A 19415-nucleotide genomic window follows, 5' to 3' on the forward strand; every position below is an offset into this window, starting at 1 on the left:
CAATAAATAATAGAATCCTTCACAACAGTGGCAATGTGTTCTTATATGCTGACACAAGTTCTGAGTATGAAATACAGACCATGCAGACAGAGCAGATGTTACCAGATATTAAACTGTTTCAAAAATAAGATGACAGAATAGGAAAGGCCAAATACTGCCTAGGAAAAAAAAATATTTTCATGTGTAACTCCCAGGGATATACTTTCAGAGCAGAATTATTATTGTCCTTTTGTTTAAACATAAGAGAAACCATTTAGGCTTAGATTTATTTTATTGGTGTATTAGTCACTATTGTTCTTTCAGCTTCTTGCCTTTGGGCAATGTTTTCTTGTTGAGAATTCTTTTCTAGTTTCATCGTGTTGAAACAAACAATGTGTATTTCCATTGTCTTTTTATATCTTCTGAGACAACAGACACATATAATTCCCATTTGAAAAAGTTCCTCTAACCAGCAAGTAACAAAACATCAGAACTACTGACCAGGTTCACAATTCCCACGCATGTGCTATATTTTGGGGTTTTATCTGTGACATACTCTAACATGTCCTTGAAAAAGATATGGTTCAATAAATGTCCAATTAAAAAATGAGATGAATACCCACAAGAATAATCAATTACTGTTTCTTGAGCAACACTTGCCTCCTTTCTCTGAACTTTGGAAGACAGAGAAGAAGTATAAAGCATATTCTCTGCAGATTGAAAACCTACTCACATAGATTATGCTGTCCCTGGGCAGCACCGCTGCAGCCGTTCCAGACCACAGCGTTCTCACATGTCCCTTCAGACCTGTCCGATTCACACTTGGAGACCCTGCCGGGTCACTTTGGAAGGACAGGCCCCTGACAACTGCCAAAGTCTGATTCTAAATCAAGCAACTCCAACGAACCTTGAACCCACTCACCTGCTCCAAATATCAACCCCTGTTAGAACACCTTCTCCAACCACAGAGAACCCCAGGGCGGCAATACTGGAACATTCCAGACTCCTGACAATTCTCTCAGGGCACACCCTCTGTATTACTGTCCTATGGCTGCCATAAAAAATTACCATAAACCAAACAGCATTTAAAAAAAAAAAAAAAAGCACATTATTTTACCGTTCTGGAGGTCAGAAATCGAGGAGAGGCTCACAGGCCTAAGGTCAGGTGGTCGGCAGGGCTGGACTTCTTCCTGGACCCTCCAGAGGAGAATCCGTCATCCCTGGACATTTTCCAGCTTCTGGAGGCTGCCTGCACCCTGGGACTCTTGACTCCGCTATCCTGCAAGGCTGACGCCAGCTGTAGACCCTAGACACTAACTCCTCCTCGCCTCCCGCTTCCTCTCTTAAAGATTCTACTGGGTCCACCTGACTCACAGGGAATCGCCTCCGCTACGGACCTCTGATTAGGAAGCACTTTCACCTGCGACCTGAGTTACCCTCTGCCATGAAACACGTTTCCTTCTGAGGCTTAATACAGGGATGTCCTCGGCCTACTGTGACCAGGGAGCCCACGAGTGAGTGAGTGACCCGCAGACTGGCCCGGCAGGCTGACTGCTGGTTCTCCCACAAGCAGCCGGTCTCCAGGAGAGTCACTGGAGGACAGCGCAGTGCTCAGCTTCCCCGACTTACCCCTCAGCCCCTCTGGACTTTGCTTGCCTTGTCTATCACTTGAGGATAATAATAGGAGTGCCTATTTTACAGGGTGATTATAAATGCGATGTGAGAAAAATAAATCAGGGTCTGAAAGAGAGCAAGCAATGCACTAGAAAGGCATCGAAAGAACAAAAACGGAAGAAGGAAGAGGGAAGGAGGGGCAGGGAGAGAAGAGCCTGTGCTCCCTGGTGTGTGCGTGTGCGCTCAGTTGCATCAGTCGTGTCCGACTCTTTGCAACCCTCTGGACTGGAGCCCACCAGCCTCCTCTGTCCATGGGATTCTCCAGGCAAGAACACTGGAGTGGGTAGCCATTCCCTTCTCCAGGGGATCTTCCGACCCAGGGATTGAACCTGGGTCTCCTGCATTGCAGGTGGATTCCTCACCGCTCAGCCACCTGGGAAGCCTGTGCTCCATGGTACTAAGGAACTAAGTCTGGAGACAGAGCATTTTAGAGATGAAAGTATCTTGGCAATCATCAAGTGGGAAAGAAAGGCAGAGAGCAGAAACAATGTCATGTTTCAACTATGGCAAAAATAAGATGAGTAATCAGCATCGGATTAGAAGCCATGAGACCCCTCTCTTCAGCACCACCCCACCCTGGATCAGGACTGTGATGATGAGCAAGGATGTTCTGTATCTAGAAGAAGATGGGGGTTTGCCCAACCACTTGCTTCCAGCACTGGCTGTGTAGGGAACCTGGCCTTTCTGATGTGTGGGAGTCACACTCTCCTTAAACTTTAAGATAATATTTCAGCAAAGTTTCATTAATATGGGGGCATTTTCCACCATGGATACAAAGCAGGATGTTGTTGTTTAGTCACTAAGACATGTCTGACCCTTTTGCAACCCTGTGGACTGTAGCCCACCAGGCTCCTCTGTCCATGGGATTGTCCAGGCAAGAATACTGGAGTGGGCTGCCATTTCCTTCTCCAGGGATCTTCCCAACCCAGGGCTTGAACTCCAGTCTCCTGCATTGCAGGCGGATTCTTTTACCAATGAGCCACCTGGGAAGCCCACAAAGCAGGATACACAGTTGTATATTCATGACAGCAGCAGTTATGTAGAAAGAAACAGTTATTTGACTTGAAATTATTGCTCCCCAAATGTATTCAGTTCAGTTCAGTCGCTCAGTCATGTCCGACTCTTTGCAACCCCATGAATCGCAGCACACCAGGCCTCCCTGTCCATCACAAACTCCCGGAGTTCACACAGACTCACGTCCATTGAGTCGGTGATGCCATCCAGCCATCTCATCCTCTGTCGTCCCCTTCTCCTCCTGCCCCCAAACCCTCCCAGCATCACAGTCTTTTCCAATGAGTCAACTCTTCACATGAGGTGGCCAAAGTACTGGAGTTTCAGCTTTAGCATCATTCCTTCCAAAGAAATCCCAGGGCTGATCTCCTTCAGAATGGACTGGTTGGATCTCCTTGCAGTCCAAGGGACTCTCAAGAGTCTTCTCCAACCCCACAGTTCAAAAGCATCAATTCTTCGGTGCTCAGCCTTCTTCACAGTCCAACTCTCACATCCGTACATGACCACAGGAAAAACCATAGCCTTGACTAGACGGATCTTTGTTGGCAAAGTACTGTCTCTGCTTTTCAATATGCTGTCTAGGTTGGTCATAACTTTCCTTCCAAGGAGTAAGCGTCTTTTAATTTCAGGGCTGCAGTCACCATCTGCAGTGATTTGGGAGCCCCCCAAAATAAAGTCTGACACTGTTTCCACTGTTTCCCCATCTATTTCCCATGAAGTGATGGGACCAGATGCCATGATCTTCGTTTTCTGAATGTTGAGCTTTAGGCCACTGTTCATCTCAATGTTGTATTTGGTAGGGGCTTTTTTCCCCCCCATCTTTTCTTTGTTTTCCAGATATTCTAAGCAAGCATGATTTTAACAGTAAAGAAAAGTAGAGATGCTTATTTAAAAAAAAAATACTAAAGAAAGAGATTACTTTGTGGTGGGGGGGTGGGGGCATGTCATTGATTTTGTTTGGTCATGACCCCAGAGTTCTAGAACCTGTTCAAAAGAAAGATTTTCTTTACTTAAAAAAATATTTCTAACTATTCTTTTTCCCTATTTCTAAGGGACCTCTGATTTTTGCCACATCATTACACACACACACACACACACACACACACACACACACAAATACATACCCCACCACCACTGCCGCCACCGAAAAACATTCTAATATTAACTACCTCAGTAAGCAAGTCTATGGACCATACGAAACTGAAGTGCCCCCCTCAGTGAAAACAATAAATCAAAGCATGTGGCATGTTCACATCCCACAGTCACCATCATCAGCCTCACTTAACCAAGGTTCCCTGGCTTCATGATGTTTTCCCTTTCTGTTACCACTACACTCATTATTCAAGCAAACTCCTTTCTAATAAAATCTCATATCAAATAAAGAAAAGCATTCAGAGACGGTCACCATAAGGGGGAACACAAGTCTAGTCTCTTCTAACCCACATTCCCCTGGATACAATTAGTTTAATCTCTTTCTGAACATGTTCTTAATATAGGCTTTTACCATGGACCATTTTTCATGTGTCTTAGCGTTTCATCACTCAATTCTTGAGTAAGGCCACAGACATTAAAATGATAACATATCATGTTGAAATCATGGTTAAGTTCAAGGGGGAAATAACATGCTCTGTCTACAGTTAGAATGAAGGAAAGTGAGTGCAGATCACGACTGCATCATTTTCATAATATTTGGACTTGTTTCTTACTGTCGCGTTTGGGTTAATGGAGTTACATTTCGAAAGTTGGTCTAAAGCATTCAGGGGTCACTGTGTCCGCAGCGGTAAAAGGGGAGGGGGCGAGAGGCAAGTTTTCTTAGAACTTCAACAATTTGTTAAGATGGCAGATCAGATCCCTATATAGGAAGATCTTGAAGCCCCCAAACACAGATGGAAAGAAACAACAGTCTTACTTAAAAGTGCTTATGAATTAAAAACCCACCTGAGCAAAAAAAGGTAATCCCTACCTGATTTCCAAGTGGATGATCTCAACAAATGGCTTATGAGATGTTTAGGGTCTATTATATTAATAATTACTAATATAGGGCTTCCAGGAGTCCCATGATTGATTGGCCTGCCCTTCTCCATGTGTCCCTAAAATGCAGAAAATTCCTAGTATGGCTCCTTTCAACCCGTTTTGTTTCCTGGGCTGTATTCCTGGGTGTATTCCACATCCATTGGCTTTCTGCCCATTTTATCCCACTGACTACCACCTCTTTCTGTAGCTTCAGTCCTTGAAACATCCTGACAAAGAAATGTCATCAGCTCTCAGGGCTTAGAACTTACCTAATCTCACCAGCCTGCTCATGTTTTCTAAAATCTGTCTCTACTTTGATAATAATTGTTATCATAATCACACTAACAGCAAACACTCACTGGACACTTTCTCTGTGCCAGGCATTTTTTTATTTATCTCACTGAACTCCTATAACTACCACATGAGGCTACTATCCATCATTAAACTCTCTGAGCCTCAATGTTCCCATCTGTAAAATAGGGGTGTTATAAAATGATGAAGTTCACACTACATGAATATTGGGTCTGAGAATCACACCCAGGAATTCTCAGATCCAAACTCCATGCTCTTAAACACTGCCCTGTGCTTAGCCTAGTCTCCTTGCTATCAGCGTTTCCAAGGTCAGCCTCATCCATTCAAACCATAGAGCCTGCCTTCTTCTAGACTTTATCTTATTCTAAAGGAGATATATATATATATATATATCTCCTTTGATATCTCTATATCTATATATCTATGCAGAAAGTGAAAAGGAACTAAAAAGCCTCTTGATGAAAGTGAAAGAGGAGAGTGAAAAAGTTGGCTGAAAGCTCAACATTCAGAAAACTAAGATCACGGCATCTGGTCCCATCACTTCATGGGAAATAGATGGGGAAACAGTGGAAACAGTGTCAGACTTTATTTTTCTGGGCTCCAAAATCACTGCAGGTGGTGACTGCAGCCCTGAAATTAAAAGACGCTTACTCCTTGGAAGGAAAGTTATGACCAACCTAGACAGCATATTGAAAAGCAGAGACATTACTTTGCCAACAAAGGTCCGTCTAGTCAAGGCTATAGTTTTTCCAGGGGTCATGTATGGATGTGAGAGTTGGACTGTGAAGAAAGCTGAGCACCGAAGAATTGATGCTTTTGAACTGTGGTGTTGGACAAGACTCTTGAGAGTCCCTTGGACTGCAAGGAGATCCAACCAGTCCATTCTCAAGGAGATCAGCCCTGGGTGTTCTTTGGAAGGAGTGATGCTAAAGCTGAAACTCCAGTACTTTGGCCACCTCATGTGAAGAGTTGACTCATTGGAAAATACTCTGATGCTGGGAGGGATTGGGGGCAGGAGGAGAAGAGGACGCAGAGGATGAGATGGCTGGATGGCATCACTGACTCGATGGACGTGAGTTTGAGTGAACTCCGGGAGTTTGTGATGGACAGGGAGGCCTGGTGTGCTTCGATTCATGGGGTCGCAAAAGTCGGACACGACTGAGCGACTGAATTGAACTGATATAGTAGATATCTATCTACTATATATATATATATATAGGGATATATATATATCCCCTTTGATATATACAATTTTAGAATTACAGAAGAGTTTCAGAAATAGTACAGTTTCCATCCATCCTTCATCCAGCTCCTCTAAAGGTCACGTTTGTTCGGTCTTCAGGTCATCACTGTCAAATTCAAGTCAGCTGAACTGCAGCACGATGGGGACGCAGAAACAAAACCCACCTAGTATTCTAATAGAACCTCACACGGGTGGCATGGCTTTCTCCCTTGGCAGAGGTTCATGCTGGCCCTTTCAGGCTTTATCTGCTATCAGTAACGATTTCCTCTGAACATAGCACAGGCACTGACCACAGACCTGCATTACTGACAGAAAAGACCAAGGATTCTTCATTCTGTTGGGTCCTTGATGAATTTAAAGAACTGTCCCTTTCCCTGGAAAATGCAGAGACAAGCAATCCTATGTAATCCAGGCCATGTGTGGACCCAGGGTACCTCTCTGAGTTCAGCCTTGTCTGTTTCATTGTTTGAAAGCTCACAATTGCAGTCTGACCTGCTAACCTCCCTCCCTGTCTTTTCCTCAGTCTTCATAGGGCTTCTCCACATCACTAACCCCGAGGAGGCTGCCAAGGAATTAGAGCCACTCCTCCCAAGACACGGCTTTCAACCACTGAATTGTTGGCTTGGGGCTGCGGAAATGGCCGTTTGCCAAAGGACACATGTTACCACCACCAGGACAATCTCGTCAGGCCGTGAGGACAGTGGGCCCACGGCTCCCACTGCGTCAAGCCCATTACTTCTGGGACTTCCTGACAACGCAGCAGCCCAGTCAGCTCCCCTGTTATGTACTTGCCGAAGGTCAATCCACTTATCCGTGCAGACCCCAGTGACTTCTCACAGATTAGTATTTATGAGTCTGATATCCTGTCCAAGCTAAACATTCTACGTGGAATGTAGCTGGCTTCTTTCCTGATAAACCGAGAAGTCTGAACTTCTCAGGCTAATATTCTACTAGGGGATCAGGTGGTTATTAATCAAATCACAACACCTAAGAAAGGTCTTAAAAGAGAATCAGAGGACAGATGGTCCTTGAGTTACTCAGAGCAAGAGATTGAGCCTTCTTAATGTAATATACGACCAGCGTGTTCATTGTCTTTTCAAATATCAACGGGTTAAAAAAAAGAAAAGGCTATTTCCAACAATGTTGTTTTTCAGTCACTAAGTCAGTAAGTCTGACTCTTTGCAACCCCATGGACTGTAGCATGCCAGGCTCCTCTATCCACCTCTGTCTCCTGGAGTTTGCTCAGATTCATGTCTGTTGAGTCAGTGATGCTGTCTCATCCTCTGCCACTCCTTTTTCCTTTTGCCTTCAAACTTTCTCATCATCAGGGTCTTTTTCAATGAGTTCATGCTTCGCATCAGGTGGCCAAAGTACTGGAGCTTCAGCTTCAGCAATATTCCTTCCAATATTCAGGGTTGATTTCCTTTATGATCGACTGGTTGGATCACCTTGTAATCCAAGTGACTCTCAAGAGTCTTCTCCAACACCACAGTTTCAAAAAATACCCATATTTTAAAAATATAAAATAAGTTCTTCCTTAGCCTGGCATGATGAAAAAGAACTCAGGCTTTGGAATTAGACAAATATACCGGAGTTTGACATGCCCTTGACTGAGCAGTGTGACTCTGCTTATCCTCTTATCTAAAACGAGGAAATAATGCACACGAAAAAGGACTATGATAAAGATGCAAAATGTGACAATGTGTATAAGGGACTTTGCAGTGAGGGACTTTGTTAAATCTTACTTCTCTTTTCCCAAGAATTCTTTCCAGAACTCCCAGATATCCAGGGCAGCAAGAAGATATTAATAGATGTTCTACAACATAAGATACATCAGATTTTGAAATGTATTCAAAATTTAGGGAATTTAAGCAATTAAGAATGCAAATTTCTGTATGTATGTCAAGTAGTCAGAAGTTAACAAAGAATATTTAAAACACAGCTTGCAGAATGACTGTCATCAAAAAGAACCAATAACAAATGCTGGTGAGGATGTGGAAAAAAGGGTACCCTCATGCACTGTTGGTGGGCATGTAAATTGGCACAGTCACCATGGAAAACAGTATGAAGGTTTCTTTAAAAAATTAACATAGATTTACCATATGACCCAGCAATTCACTGCTGGGTATATACCCAAAACAAAAACACTAATTTGAAAAGATACATGTACCCCGGTGTTCACACCAGCACTATTTACAATAACTAAGATCTGGAAACAATAAAAGTATCCATCAACAAATGAATGGATAAAGATGTGAGATACACACACACACACACACACACACACACATACATGGTGCAATATTACTCAGCCATAAAAAAGAATTAAATTTTGCCTTTTGCAACGATAAGCATGGACCTGAAGGATACTGTCCTTAGTGAAGTAAGTCAGGCAGAAAAAGATAAATACTGTATGTTCTCACTTATATGTGGAATCTAAAAAATAAAATAAATGAGCATAAGAAAACAGAAACGGATGCACGGATATAGAGAACAAACTGGCAATTCCCAGGGGCAAGATAGCAGTAGGGGATTAAAAGGTACAAACTACTATGTGTAAAATAAAAACTACAAGACTATATTGTACATCACAGGTAAATATAGCCACTACTTTGTAATACCTTTAAATAGGGCATAACATAAAAATACCAAATCACTATGTTGTAACCTGAAACTGTAATACGGTATCGTAAATCAACTATACCTCAATATGGGCTTCCCTGATAGCTCAGTTGGTAAAGAATTCGCCTGCAATGCAGGAGACCCTGGTTCGATTCCTGGGTCAGGAAGATCCCCTGGAGAAGGGATAGGCTACCCACTCCAGTATTCTGGCCTGGAGAACTCCATGAACTGTACAGTCCATAGGGTCACAAAGAGTCGGACACGATTGAGCAACTTTCACTTCACTCACATACCTCAATATAAACAAACAAAACTGATGGGAATCAATTCTGGGCAAGATGGGGGTAAGCCCAATCCAGTCTGTCTTTCTACTGAATGCAAATATCAACGCTGGACAGAATGTGTAGACAAGTTAGCTAAGAAAGATATGGTAGGAGGCAGATCAGAGAAGCAGAATTGGAAGTATCACCAAACCGGTAGTAATATTTTCACTTTTTCTCCTCCAGTATCACCCAGCCCAGACACACACATAGCCCAAACCCCAGAAGTAGATGCTGGTGCGAACACTGGCTTTCTGACCCGTGGATTAGAAAAGGAGGCTGGAAGCATCAGAGAGAGTAAAAGAAGTCCCTTTTTCCTTTTAGTTAAGGTTCTGCCCCAGCTGCTGGGCAATCCTGCCACATTGCAGTACCTTGGGAGCAATGCCTAAAACGGGGGAAAGGGAATCCTTTTCCCTGACCAGAGAACATGATACCCACAGCATTAGGCAACTAGCCATTACATTTTTCCTCTCTGTCCTTAGCAAACACTAAACACAGTAAATATTTAAATAATCTTATCCAGACATATCATAACATGACTTGAAAATGAAAGACAAAGAAAACAGTCTTAAAAGCAGCCAGAGGAAACACACACATAAGGGAACAACAAATTTCTATAGGTTTCTCATCAGAAATCATGGACACCAGAGGAATGAGAACTTATAAAAATTTCTGCAGGTAAAAGGCTTCCCTGGTGGCTTACTGGTAAAGAATCCAGGTGCCAATGCAGGAGATGTTAATGGATATGGGTGCGATACCTGGCTTGGGAGGATCACTTGGAGAAGGAAATGGCAACCCACTCCAGTATTCTTGCCTGGGAAATCCCATGGACAAAAAGCCTGGCAGGCTCCAGTCCACAGGGTCACAAAAAAGAGTCAGACATGACTTAGCGATTAAACAACAACAATCAAAGAACTGTCAACCCAGAAAACTATACCCGGTAAAACTGTGCATCACAAATGGAGGTGGAATGAAGACATTCTGGGATGAAGGAAAATTAAGAGGGTTCATTGCCACCAGAACTTTTTCTGAAAGACATGCTAAAAGAAGTTCTTTAGATTTTAGGAAGTTTTTCAGAAGGGAAATGAACTGGGAGGAAACCTGAAAAATGCAGGAAGAGCACAAGAAATGGTAATTATCTCAGTAAACAAAGTAAAGCAGGCTGTTCCTCTTTAGATGGCCAAAATATATATGATGGTTAAGGTAAAAATTATAGCACTGACCAATGGAGTTTTCAATATATACAGATGTAATTATACACATGATGCAAATTACAATGTATATAAGTTACATATAATACAATATATAAATATATAGAAAATATATGATAAATACAATATATAAATAAAGAGGGGAAATATAAAAGTATCTATATTGTAGTTAGATTTCTATACTCTACTTGAAGTTGAAAATATTAATTCTGAGTGGAAAGTGAAAAACTAAGTATATTGTATTATATTATATTATCATTATGTATTGTAATCACTAGCACAACTTATAAAAAAACTAAAACTCACAAAAACTTTTAAAGTGATGTAGTAAAAATCTCAACATAAAAGTTAAAAGTAGAATCCAAAAAAAAAAAAAAGAAAAATCCAGAATAAAGCAGAAAAAAGGAAACCTAGAAATGAGAAACAGCAGGAACAAACAGTAAACAAAAATTTTAAATGGTCCATCTAAACCCAAACATACCATCACATATACATGAAAGGTAAGTACTGTCGGAATTGATTTAAAAAATAAGGCCCAAGGATATGTTCACTATAAGATACCTCGTTAAATACATGGCTGTAGGTTGGTAATAGTAAAAGGATGGGAAAAGACATACCACGAAAATACTAATCAAAAAAGCTGGAATGACTCTATGGATATCGGATAAGGTAGACTTTAGAAGGAGGAGAATTACCAGAAATAAAAAGGAACGTGACAGAATGATAAAAAGGTCAGTTGAAGAAGAGACATAACAACCAAATGTGTATTCACCTAAAAACAGAACTTTAAAATACTTGAAGGGAAATTAACAATGAAAAGGAAAGACAGAGAAATTCCCAATTATAGCTGAAAACTTCAACTTTCTCTTTTAACAGTAGATACCATGATTAAACAAACAAATCAGCAAGGATGCAGAAGAATTAAACAACACCCTCAACCAACTTGATTTAATTGACCTTTGTCAAGGGCCCCTTTACTAAAACAGGAAGGATACTGTATCAAAAGAACCCTTGTGCAGCGAAAATACCGGACAAGTTGCTAGGGGGCAGATAGCACACATCCAGGATTAGCGGGACTGGTGATGAAAAGCAACAAGCTTTTCCTGGGCTTTCAACTTCTTAGCGGTGGAGCAGGCAGCTGGTGAACAGGGCAGTGAATCATGGGGGTTCAGAGGCTGAAGACAGATGCTCTGGGTTAAAATCCTACCCCTGCCTCTTGTTAGCTGAATGAGCTTGGTCAAATGCCCTGACTACTTCTCTAGGTCTCTTTATGCTTCTCTGTGTAGCATCTCCACATTCCTGTGTAAAAGCACCTACTCTGCACCGGGGTGGGGTGGAGGAGAAGGGTGGGGGATGCCCAGGGAGAACGAAACAATCTAAGTTGCTGCTGTCGTTCAGTGGCTCAGTCATGTCCAACTCTTTGGGACCCCACTAACTGCAGAGGCTTCCCCATCTCCAAGCAGGCAAGACTTCACTGTCTCTCAGAGTTTGCTCAGACCTACATCCATCGAATCGGTGATGCCATCCAACCATCTCATCCTCTGCTGCACCCTTCTCCTCCTGCCCTCAATCTTTCCCAGCATCAGGGTCTCTGCCAATAAATGGGCTCTTTGCATCAGGTGGCCAAGGTCCTGGAGCTTCAGCTTCAGCAAGCAGTACACTTAAAGCAATATCTGATCCACGGTAAACAGACAACAAATGTTAGTTATTATTAAAAACTATGATTAATTCCGAAATTACTGAGATAGAGCAGTGTTTCTCAACTATTTTATTATCGCCTCCTTAAGAGGCTTCTTTTTGATTTTTTTCTCCTTAATCATTCCCCTTCTCCTTGAAATTTTAATACCACAGGTAGACTGTATATCTGTATATGTATTATGACCCTTAATATTTAAGAACCAATTTATATCCTCGGGAGAAATATTACGACTGTTGAAAATGCACATGTTAAAGAAATTAATCTCTAACATTCTATAATTCTAAATCAGTACAGATCATATTGTAAGACCTTTAAAATTACATAGTCTTCCCTGGTAGCTCAGTGGTAAAAAAAAAAAAAAAAAATTCACCTGCCAATGCAGGAGATGGTTCAATCCCTGGGTCAGGAAGATCCCCTGGAGAAGGAAATGGCAACTGACTCCAGTATTCTTGCCTGGGACATCCCAAGGACAGAGGAGCCTGGTGGGCTACAGTCCATGAGGTCCCAAAGAGTCAGACATGACTGAGCACACACACATGCACAAGCACAAAATTACAAATTTGTTACATAAAATGTGAACTCAAGTTTCCAGTAGAATTGTTTATTTATTGTTAAATTATGCTTGGCAGGCTTTGGGAGTATAATGGGTTAAATCAAAGGATTTGGGAAAGGCTCCCTGAATAGTACAGACAGGCAGCTGGCCAGAGACTCGGTCCCATTAGATAAATATCATTACATCCTGGAAACAGATTTATGTCTAAGTTACTGGTATACACTCTGAGATTGAAGATTTATGAGAGTATAAAAAATTTTTAGTCATGAGGAATATGAAAAAAATGAAATATTTTTCTTCTAGTCATGTAACTGGGCAAATTGCAATGTTCTAATTTCTCTTGACCTACAGCCCATTTCTCATTAGCTTATAAGGGTGTCTGTAACTGCAGCACCTGTCAAATACTTATTTCCAGTGATCAACGATCACATTACAAAGACAGCCCAACCTCATCTCATCTTTAAAAGTGGAGAAAAAAGCCTAATGCTAAATGTCTCTTCTGCAGTCAGGAAAGCATGTATTTTCTCAGCCCCTAAATCACACACTGATGGTTAAATAAGACCCAAACAGCTCTTTGGAATACTCCAACCTTTCATTCCTTATTGACCATAGAGATATTCAGCCTATTCTTCATAAATTATCAGAGCGTCACTTATCCTTCACATTGGTTTATATTTTTTCCCTTAAAATTCTCATTTCAGTCATAATGAGTTATTTCTCATGGGTTCCACCTCTGATGCCATCTAGTTGACAATTATTGAAGTATTCCAAATTATTTCAGAAAGAAAGAATTTAGTGATGTCAGAGAAGGAAACTGACCAGTTTTCTAAACAGGGAATGTCTTCTGGGACGATCACGCTCAAGGTCAGATTTTCACATGAAGGAATTTACATTATCACTTGATCATGATCTCTGAAACTGACTCAATTTAATCAAACTCCTGAACGATTAATATAAATCATGGTGTCAAACTTCTGGCTTTAGGTTTTTGGATTTGTTGGTTTTCACTTTATTTTTCCCCTACTCTGAAGAAGACACCTATCTTGTGACTAAAAAATGGATGTCTGTCATTCATATCGTATCTACCCAAATAGCAAGGAATACATGGACACAAATTAGTAATCAGGTTGTTAGGTCAGAATGCAATCCCCCCAAAAGGGGGAGCTGAGTGGGAAATGATGATCTGGAATAGCGAAGCAGATACAGGCAGGTGTCCCACTATTACCAATGAAAGACACTGTACCAGCGTCTGTACCACTGGAACACTGTACCATTGGTACACTGTCAACGTACCAATGAACTGCTGTACCAATGAAAGACACTGTTAATCAGCCACTGCACACTTGTCATGATAAGCTCTGATGCAGCCCTCTATCCGTCCCACAAAATACTCTAGGCAGCCTTGTCCAATCAATCAGAGTTACTAAATGAGATGAAATCTTACATGCCATATTGGCCTAGAGGGATCATTAGTCCAAGCCATGGAGCTCCTTTTTCTGCCATGAAACAGAACACGCTTCATTAGTTATCAGGTTTCATAGTCTTCTCTCACTAGTGGGACTAAAAAATTGTTGCCAAATTCTCTTTTTATTCTGCTGGAGCATATCTGACCGGTAAAATCTGAGAGAGTAACACTGAACTTTAGGAAAAAGGACTCTAAGCAATGTGACCTGAGCCTCTGTATTTGTCGAAATCTCCATGGAGATTCAGCGCTTCTTAAGAGCACCAAAATTGTGTACTGATGACCATCCAGGAAATGACTCAGCCCATGTGATTCAAAGGTCCTAATGCTAGCATTACAGATAATAGTGATTAATTACACCCCTGCTAGATAAGTGAGGCTAGATATTCAAGACTTCACAATAGGGTGCTCTAGACTGCTCCTCCCAAGCAAGTAGATGTGGTGTGCCAGGCAATCGTTAATTTTCTTCTGAGCATGACAGGAAAATATTGAACGACATGTGCCCAGTCCCTTTAAGGTAAGTGTGGCCAGGACCAATGCTACTGGAGCTGAAGAGACATGGAGATTTCTAAGAGGCAGTTCGTGATTACACTGCATCAAAGTGATTGAACTGCATCATTCTACATGGCAAGTTCAATATCAGCTTTGGGCTTCCACAGATGTGCTTCAAGTCCCCCAGTCTACCCACGATAAAAACTTGGATGGTTAATTGCATGTGTCAGCTTGACTGGCCATGGAATGCTCAGATTAAACATTCTTTCTAGGTGTATCTGCAAGGGTGTCTCCTGATAAAGTTAGCATTTGAACTGATGAAGCCAGTAAAGCAGATGACCTGCCCCAATGTAGGTAGGCATCTTTCAATCTGCTGAGACCAAAACAGAACAAAAGGCAGAGAAAGGAGGAATTTGTCCCTTTTCTTCCCTGCCTCACTATGTGAGCTGGGACATCTCATTTCATCTTCTCCTTTCCTCAGACTGGGATTTATACCATAGGCTCCCTTGGTTCTCACGCCTTCAGATTCACACTCAATTACATCATCAGCTTTCCTGGGTCTCCAGGCTGCAAAGAGTAGACCACTGGACTTCTCGTCCTTCGTAAGTGTGTGAATCAATTCCTCACAATAAATATTTGTGCATATTATTGGTTCTGTTTCCCCTGAGAACCCTGACAAATACAAACATGCAGAATGAGTGAGAAATAAGCCTTTGTTCTTTCAGGCCATAGAGATGGAGGGGCTGGCTGTTTCTTCAGCATAATGCAGCTCATTCTGAGACATCGTGCAAGGATAACATTTTTACAATCCTTGCAAAATCTTTCTGGGAACTTTCAATGGGAAAAATTTGGCCTCATCAAGGTCCCTTCGATTCTGGAAAACTTTAAACATACAAGTAGATAAAAATAAGCTCTCTTGATGCTGGGGGAATCTTTGGAGATGAGATCTCGAAAGAGGACCAGAGAGCGGGTTTGAACACGATAGGGAGGAGAAGAGGGAAGGAAATGAGGGCGAAATATACATGGGAACAATTCTGCAGGCACCGTGAAAACTTGTGCTGATCGCTGATTTTTCATTTCTCCAGGATAGCTGGGCAGGGACCCAAGCCAGTCTGTGTTGGAATAAGATACTCTGAACCACAGTGACTGTGCTGGACCCAGAACTACCACTGAAAGCAAGATGGGGACGGGAATGGTTAAAAGTTACCAAGCACCACTATTTTCTAGGCAAACATTTGATTCTTTTGTTGTTTATATATCTCTTCCACAATACGAAAAAAAAATTCAAATTACTAATTTAAAGAGGGCTTGGTGCTATAAAAGATGGTATTTTTTTCTGCCTAGCTTTTGCAATATATAGTACTTTCAGGCTTTAAAACATTTTTCAACAGTATGATTACAAATTTTAAGAGGTACCATCCAAAAATTATAAAAGACAAATCCAAATTCGAAAAGTGCATACAATGTCAAACAATACAATTTTTATATAATAGAAAACATGTTTTCTGGAGTAAAGTAGGCTGCTGATATTTTAAATAATCCCATAATAATTAATTATCAAACAAACAAACTGAATTCACTTTCGTTCTCCCTCCAACTGTTAGTTTCCTAGCAAGGATATGTTTTAGAAGAAGATTCGAAAGTGATAATGTCAACTCACACACAAATACAGTGCTTTCCCTGTCAAATTTCATCAAAACTACACATTCAGTTATGGTTTTATTAAAGTATAAGGCTCTGGGAATATATTTCATAATTGTGGGTGACACTGAAAAGATAAACTTTTATAAATCATCCCAAAGGAGAAATTCAATTATTGGACACAGATTATGAATAATTTTTCCCTTCAAATCAGATAGGCAGTATTTTTCTGAATGGCATAGATTAATTCATCCATTTATTTTATAAAAGAATATATTTCTAAGCTCTTATCACTCACCAGGCTCAGTTCTAGACGCTGAAGCTACCACTGTGAAGGAGATGGACAATAACCAGGGCTTTCCTGGTGGTCCAGTGGTGAAGAATCTGCTTGTCAATGCAGGGGACACGGGTTCAATCCCTGGCCTGGGAAGATCCCACATATCATGCACAGCTAAGCCTCTGTGCCACAGCTGCTGAGCCTGTGCTCTGGAGCCTGAGAACCGCAACTCCTGAAGCCCGCGCGCCCTAGAGCCTGTGAGCCACAGCAAGAGAAGCGGCCGCAATGAGAACCCGTACACCGCAGCCAGAGAGTAGTCCGAGTAGTCCCCGCTCGCCGCAACGAGAGTGAGCCGGTGTGCACCAACAAAGACCCGGAGCAGCCAAAAATAGATACATGTAAAAAGACCGACAATAGCCATGAGCTCAAAGAGCTTACACTCCTGCTAGGGTAACAAATAAACAGAAATGACAGAGATAGATGGACGGGTGGGTGAAGGATGGATAGACAGATAGGGATGATAGGTATCACACATGACTTGTTACTTTATATATAAAAGTTATAGTCAAGGGATAAAGGATGATGGTCAGAGGTACTATTTAAATAAAAGAGTCAAGGAAGGCATCTCTGAGGAAGAAACCTCTGGGAAGGAACCTCAATGAAGTGAGGAAGAACATTCGGAGTAGAGAGGAGAGGAACTGCAAAATCCCTGAGGCAGAAACAAACTCAGAAGATTTAAGATGTGGACCTTGAGATGACTTTCCAGGTGGCACAGCAGTGAAGAATCCAACTGTCAATGCAGGAGATGCAAGAGAGGCAGGTTCGGATCCCTGGATCAGGAAGATCCCCTGGAGTAGGAAATGGCAACCCACTCCAATATTCTTGCTTAGAAAATTCCATGCACAGAGGAGCCTGGCAGGCTACAATCCTTGGGATCACAAAGAGTCAGACATGACTAAGCACTCAAGCACTCAACTCAAGATGGAACAATGAGAAAAGATAGTCAAATAATGTGAAGAAAGGCCTCATTGGAGGCAAGAGGGTCAAAGACAGAGAACCCAAAGCATCAGCTGATTTATTTAGGTGAAGGTCCCAAATCCTTTGGTTAAGCATTTGTGAATTAATTTTAAATTTAATCTTTCTTATGCATTCATGTCGGAGAAGGCGATGGCACCCCACTCCAGTACTCTTGCCTGGAAAATCCCATGGACAGAGGAGCCTGGTAGGCTGCAGTCCATGGGGTCACGAAAAATCAGACACGACTGAGCGACTTCACTTTCACTTTTCACTTTCATGCAATGGAGAAGGAAATGGCAACCCACTCCACTGTTCTTGCCTGGAGAATCCCAGGGACGGGGGAGCCTGGTGGGCTGCCGTCTAAGGAGTTGCACAGAGTTGGACATGACTGAAGCGACTTAGCATGCAGCAGCAGCAGCATGCATTCATGTAAAGCTCAAATTTTCACTCTAAAGGCCACATCTCCCCATTCCTCAAGTGTTTGATATATAGTGTTTGTACTGTCATTTGGTTCTAAATATTTTCTAAATTCCACTACAGAGTTTTTCAGTTGAGCAATGTTCAGTTTGAAGTGAAGTATTAAAACTACCAAACATATAGCCTGTGAGGGGCCATTATCATTGATTTCTAAGTTTATTGCCTTGCAGACAAAGAATGTGGTATAATCAATTATTTGGTTATGTATTGAGAATTATTCTACAACCTGGTATAGGATCAATTTTTGCAGATGTTCAATGTTTGCTTGGGAAAAAAGTCAGTATTCTGTAATTTCTGAAACAGGGGTATATGCATCCCTGACATAACTGTTGCTCAGGTGTGGTGTTTCCCTGTTTAATCTATTGGTATCTATAAGAAGTATGCTTCAATCTCCTACTGCAGTTTTGTCCATTTCTCCTTGTAATTCTGTTCATTTTTGCTCTATATATTTTTGTGATTATCTTGTTATTTATGCACATCCAGGGACAACTTTCTAGTACCTTCTTGGGTAATGATTTCCTTTTATTAGGATTTAATAAATCTTAACTGTGCAATACAGGGGCTTCCCCGGCAGCTCAGCAGTAAAGAATCTGCCTGCAATGCAGGAGCCTCAGGAGATGTCGGTTTGATCCCTGGGTCAGGAAGATTCCCCTGGAGGAGGGCATGGCAACCCACTCCAGTAATCTTGACTGGGAAATCCCACAGAGGAACCTGGCAGGCTACAGTCCATGGCGTTGTGAAGAGTCAGACATGACTGAAGTGACCTAGCACACATGCATGCACTAATACAATATATTTTACCTTAACAATCTATTCTGTCTGACATTAATAGGACCACTCAATCTTTCCCTGATATATATATATATACATATATATATAGTTTAACCCTCAACTCTTTTGTGTTATCATATTTAAAAATATCTCTTGTAAACAAAATACAGATTTTTTCCCAGTCTAAAAATTGTTATATTTTTATACATGGTCTAAGAAATGTACATCTATTATGATTATTGATATATTTAAATTTAATTCCACCACTATTATTTTTAAGACCAATTATTTTGTTAATCAAATTCCAATGAGAACATCAGATTATACACTAAAGCATGGCACAAACTTGCAACTTTGCCTCTTCTTGGGGAATTTTTTCCCCTATACAGACCCCCCAAATAGCATCAAGCTCCCAGTTGTTCCTCCACCTAGTGTTTCTACCGTCCATTTCACATTGAGGTTTGGGGTTTCATGTGAGGGTCTCCATCCCAAGGGGCTCCCTTAGGGGCTCAGACTGTAAAGAATCTGCCTGTAATGTGGGAGACTAGGGTTTGATTCCTAGGTCAGGAAGATCCCGGGGAGAAGGGCATGGTAACCCACCCCGGTATCCTTGCCTGGAGAATTCCACGGACAGAGGAGTC

The sequence above is a fragment of the Bos javanicus genome, chromosome 18 (assembly GCF_032452875.1).
Source record: "Bos javanicus breed banteng chromosome 18, ARS-OSU_banteng_1.0, whole genome shotgun sequence".
Classification (NCBI taxonomy): Eukaryota; Metazoa; Chordata; class Mammalia; order Artiodactyla; family Bovidae; genus Bos; species Bos javanicus.